At 31.6% G+C, this 6,181-nt stretch overlaps 1 non-coding gene across 1 annotated transcript; it reads left to right on the plus strand.

The window, feature by feature from the left end:
- Window positions 1-5,398: 5,398 nt before the first annotated feature.
- Window positions 5,399-5,479, plus strand: TRNAI-AAU (transfer RNA isoleucine (anticodon AAU)). The gene is given in 2 exon segments: window positions 5,399-5,435; window positions 5,444-5,479. It is a non-coding gene; the product is annotated as a tRNA-Ile (tRNA).
- Window positions 5,480-6,181: the final 702 nt, after the last annotated feature.

The raw sequence follows: 6,181 nt of genomic DNA on the forward strand, positions 1-6,181 counted from the left end.
ATTATTTTGTCAATAACTCTTTCCTATTTATACGCCGATTAACATGTTCTGTATTCTGTTTCTTACCGCGGAATTCTCAGACTGAAATCCTCAATATCTCTGTTTTGTCAAAGATAATGACGGGGATGACGATGTGTTTAATACAGAGATTTTGGTCTAGGAAACCCACGGTTAGAATATCAAAAATTTATCTTCAAACATAACATTTAAGGTATTTTGAATTTTAGTTGTATTCAATTAATTTAAGTATTAAACACACTAATAATTTTTACTCTTCTATAAGAATGGAAGATAAAGTTAGATATTATCGTTGTCAAAATATCGAAAATCCAAACGGATGAATAGCGGTTGAACTGTGAAGGCTGCAAACGGCAGTACAAAGCGGATTAACGTAAGCCGTAGCGCAGAGTGCGACAGGTCAGATATGCATGACCTACTTCTATTGAACGTGGTGACATGTTTTGATATTTTAACTTCTCATTTTTGGAACAATGTTTATGTGAATAGTTTAACATCAAGCCTCAATGTGAAGCAATCCAAGTAGATGATGAAATAGATCCGAAACTACATATAGGAATGTAAGTCTAATTACGTATATTCTGTTTGTAATTTTCCTAGCGAAATTCTACTCAGATTTACTTTCTACATTTTATTTATGTACCAAACGAAAGTAATCGTCAAAATATACTGAACATCAGGTTTAATTAACAAAGGTTATATAACCAGAGGGGAGAATTATTTAAAGTCTAGTTTTGCTTTTTTTTCGCATGTTTCCCGAAACCCTCAAGAGCTGAGAGAGTATTATTTTTTTGATTATAATTAAAAATTTTTACAATAACAACTTAACAACAGTGCCGTAGTAGTAAGAAGATGCTTTTTAAAAAAGATACAACATGTTTTCGGGCAGATGTTTCGTTACTGGCCACCAAATATTTTGAGAGTTGATCGGAAAGGATGAAACATCTAAATATGAAACGTAAATATGTAATTCGTACAAAACTGTAGAAAACCTCTAGTATTTGATGTAATATGTAGTAACAACCACTAGTAGTAGTGGTAATGTAGCTAGCTATATTATAAACAACTTAGCTTTCAATTGCATTGTTAACTAAAGACCGGTTCATTCACAAAGAACTCATCGACTTTACCTCGCAAAGCTTTGCTGCTCTAATTAGCGGTGTTACCGTTTCCTTTATGTTCCTTTTACTGCGTTTAACTCTTTTAAAAGCGTTACGAAAATCTTTAACAGTATACTTTGTGTATTTAACCTGTCTTAGTTAAGTCAATACTATGGTAATTAAATTTATAAGGAATTTTATTCGGTTAAAACAGAATGCTAAGTTTGAAGCCGAAGTTTCTTCCGCAATCGTTCCTTATTTTCTACGTCATATATTGTAACTTGATATGATTAGTTGATATCTTTTTCTTTACATATAAAAATCAATTGCTGTTCGTTAGTCTCGCTAAAACTCGAGAACAGCTGAACGTATTTATCTTATCTTGGTCTTGTAATGTTCGTGGAGGTCAAGGGAAGGTTTAAAAGGTGAGATAAATTCAAATAAATGCCAAGAACTAATTAATTTGTTTTTCATTCCAGGCGGACGGAGTCGCGGGCGACAGCTAGTTATAAATAAAATATGCAAGATTTTTATATGGCTTAAATATACATATTGCATCTCTTAATGTACCAGTCTCTATAAATTTTTATAAAAAAATACAAGTTAAAATAAAGTTATACGTAGGTATAGTACATAATTTTTTTTTTACATTTTATTAAAGCCAAAACGTAGCAGAAGGTTCTACAATGTTGTGCAAAAATTTTAATTACTAAAAACTCTTAGTTTATGAAAAAAAAAAGAATTGGTGAACAAAAGCACTACCACCACTATGAGATGGATATCCCATGTCATAGTGGTGGTCGTGGCTTTGCTCTGGGCCGCTGAGCCACCAAGCTGTATGGCTTCATATACAAAAATTGACAACATATGAAAATTTTACATCGCCTTAATAGCTATATAATTATGTACATATCATCCTATACAATATTAGAACAAGATTATGTAATTAAAAAGTAATTACATAATTTAGCCATTTTTATTCTTGTTTTGTATCAATACAAACAAGATGGCGCTATAATAAATTTACAAGATTTGATGGAACATAAAAGACTAAGATAAATAATATATATTGACTTTATTCTACGAGATATTAATCAAAATTAATCTGATTGCAGATAATTATTTTTTTATTATATTCTGAGTTATGATTCTGAAAAGGTATTTAAAATAATTTTCTTTACAATGTCTTCAATTAATTAAAAACAGTGCCATCTCTTATTCGAACTGAAAGTACGTTGAAGTTATAACTTTCATATAACAAGGTCTTAAATGTTTTTCTTTTTATTTTGCTTGGTTTAAATCTTAAAAATAATATGGATTGTATCTGTACGAATACGTATAAATAAGAATTGAGAAAACAAATCGAAAGATTATTGTTAGGTTATGTAACGCAACGATGAGGATGAAACGATTGATTGGAGTGTAGACTGGGTATTGATAGCAACGTATTTATACAAACATACTCTGATATACTGTGTACTCGCCATAATAGTGAACTTCGGATCGTAATCAATTCGTTAATTTCAAGAAATCTTTATGCTTTAATTTAATATTTGTAGTTTTTTTACTTACAAATTCTTTAAATTCAATAGAGATTTCAAAGATATACAGCTACTAAAAGTATTCATTTTACCTTACTTTTAAATTTAGTTTTAATTTTAAGATAAAAACTTAAAAGTCAAGAAGTAAAACGATTTTTCTTCGTTCATTAAAAATAAAAGGCTGAGCTTGTTGAGACATCCATTCATTTAAGACATTAATCAACGCGTCTCATCTTTAACGATGGTGCTCTGGAAAGTGTTTACTGAAGGAAAGAAAAGCAGATGTAACGTTATTGTTACGTTCCAAAGATTATAACTAACTGCTGTACTCAGAGTGATTGAATGGTCGCTAAGGAATTTCATAAGTGTACACTTAAAGTGAGAAATCTACATTGAAGACTGCTTATTTAAGAGAAAACAAATTTCACTGCAGTATTTTGTTATACCTAAATTCGCCAAAAGAGCGAAGTGACCGCCACCCCATAGATATTCCCATTTTCAGTTGCATTACCTATCACCATTATCTCCAGTTCCGATCCCTTCCTCATAAGAATTCGCAAACGCAAACCCATCAGACGAAACGCGGAATTGCTTCCACTTCACGTCTGTTATCTGTGTGGTCGTGGTAGCACCGGTTGAGACGGCTCGATTTGCGCAACTGAAGCAGTTGCTAGTGTTAACACTGTTACTACCATAACAAAAACGGAGATTTTAATAAAAGTCAGAGTATATTTTTGTTTTATTTTTTAACAAGAACATAACATTCTTACTAAATATGATTTCTGTTGAATAGTCTGGAATATATACACATTTAATCATCATATGATAGTGGTTTATCAAACTTTATGTCAAAAGCGTACCCGCATTAAAAGCTGCAGTCAGAAATTTAATAATATAAAAGGTTTGCAATTTTCAAAAGTGTAATGTTTTATGTTTAGTGAAAACTTTATCTACAGAGTGCTGAGACTGTTTAATAACTTTAATGCATTTTGTCTAGGCCAGCGATGTTTTCTAAAATAGTGTGTTTAGGTTTACGTATCATACGTTGATTACAATTTCAGTCATCAGCTCACTATACGACTCCACTTAGGTGCTCGGAGCCTAAGTAAGGGATGACTAGGCCACAGTCTACCAAGCTGGCAATTTCTTCGCAGGTTGCATCATGATATTTTCCTTCGCCTTAAGAACATCGGATAAAGGTACATATATAAATCGAAAGTCACATTGGTACCCGAGACCTGCAGATTAAGTCAAGTGCTTAAACCCATAGCCGCCAATTCAAGATACATTGTCTAAAACATTTTAAAATAAAATTAACGCTATGAATAGAACAATAAAACTGTACATTTCCGAACTTAAAAACTACTGTAATTTAGTAGTTTTTGAGTAAATCTCATGAAACTCCGATGTGTTTACCGAGGTTTTTGTGATATTTTGTAATTTTAACACATCTTAATCATACTAAGTAAAATTATGTAAATTCGAAATTTACATCCATATAAAATGCACGTAGGCCGGTCAACCGTGCACAATACATAGCCATATCATTAATCCGGTAGCGGGAAAACCATTATCTAGGATTTATAGCGCTAAAAAGGCTGCAAAGTTGTGCAAAATATCATTATAAATACATTTTTATATGATAGACTAGCTATACCCCTCGACTCCGTCCGCGCAGGATTAAAAAAAAACTTAATTAGTATCTTATGTGTTCTTTCAATGTTAATATAATTTATGTTCTACATATATGACAAATTTCAGAGAGTCGTTCCGGAGTTAACTACTAACAAATATCATCCAAATATTCGCATAATCGTCTAATAATAATAATGGTAAGCAAAAAAAGACACATTTTTAAAAGAAATTGACAAAAGGTGCAACTTGAAACTGTTAAAATTATTGTAGAGAAGAAGGGAATACAACTATTTTTTTAAAAGTCTGATTACGAATTATTTACTTTGACAAATATTATATTTTCTACTCGTATTAAATACCTAATAATTTTATGTAAACGATATCACGATATTTTATATTAGAATAATGATACATAATGGTTAAAGTTATTGCCATTACGGCGGCATAAATTCCTTGCTTTGGCTCCATTGCAGTAGAATTAATAGCTGCCGCAGTTTGTATTGCATGGACGACAAATTTTAATTCAGTCATTAATTTACTTTAACGGCGTACGCACAGCCAGCGTGAGCACATGATTATATCCTAAAAAAATTGTTAGACTGGGCGTTAGACCGTTTTAATTATATATAACATTCTCGTATCACAATGTTCAATTTTATATGCATATTCAGTAGGTCTGAGAATAAGCTACTATCCGCGCAGGCGGAGTTGCGTGCGACAGCTAGTTTATTTATAAATTGACAACCGGTCATTTATTTTTTTAAGTAAAAGTTTGTATATTTTTCTGCCAGTTCGCTGAAAGTAAATCGATAGGAACGTTAACATTTACAAGTGTAAAAACAAATGCCATGTTTTTATAGTAATCATTTCTTGTTTAAATATTTCGATTCGCATTTGTTTTGTTTTGATACGTTAAGTAATCTAGTATAAATCGCGATAAACTTTTTGCTTGTGTAGTCAAAGAGATAAAGGAACTTTATCTTACGCCCTCTATTGCCTATAACGAAAGTGTACTATACTGTATAAAAGAAAATTTTACGGACAATTTTGAAACAGTAATGTAAATGTTTTGTAGCAATGTCAATGTTAATAATTGTAAGCACGAGCTCGTTAGCTCAGCGGTTAGAGCGCCCGTTTAATATAATTAAATATTGGTGGTCGGGGGTTCAAATCCCTCACGAGCTGTCTTTTTTTCATCCATTTATTGGATATTTACGGATTGTGGGTCACATTTTTAAGTTTTTGAAGTATTTAATACGGTTGAAATAAGTTCATGGTTTAAAGTCCAGTAGTAATAACTCTATTTTACGCGCAAACATTTGTTAAATTTAGTATAATGTCGTGTTACTGTTTTTATTCCAGACTACGGATTTCACTATTAAAAATGTAGCCCAAATCACGCGATGACTTGCTTTATACTTCGGGATTTTTAGGATTAGTTTAATAGTAATTTCTAATGTAATTTATTTAGGTATAATTTTGGCCCTATAATGATATTTATATATTTATCTACATTTCTAAACACTGAAATAATGTTTTCATAGTTTATCTTTGGACAATGTAATCCATAATAACGTGCTATCTGTTACTATTGCAGTTCGTTTGGATAAGCTTATCTCAGCTCAATTACCAATCAGAAAACAAAATAATTTTCCATTGTGGCGTGCAGACACTGATCTCTATAAATGGACTGGATATAAAACGTAATGTTTTATGTTTATCTGATCTTCTCCGCTTTGGCGCGATGGTGTAGATTCTGACTAATAATATAGAGGGCATTAATTGTCACGTAACATTAACAGCGCGTGTAAATCAGAATGAAACAAAAGCTAGCAATCGCCTCTCCATTTATATACGGTTATGTTAAAAAGAGAAAGTTTTAGATGA

This window comes from Papilio xuthus, unplaced genomic scaffold (genome assembly GCF_000836235.2).
Source record: "Papilio xuthus unplaced genomic scaffold, Pxut_1.1 DF827542.1, whole genome shotgun sequence".
Taxonomy (NCBI): Eukaryota; Metazoa; Arthropoda; class Insecta; order Lepidoptera; family Papilionidae; genus Papilio; species Papilio xuthus.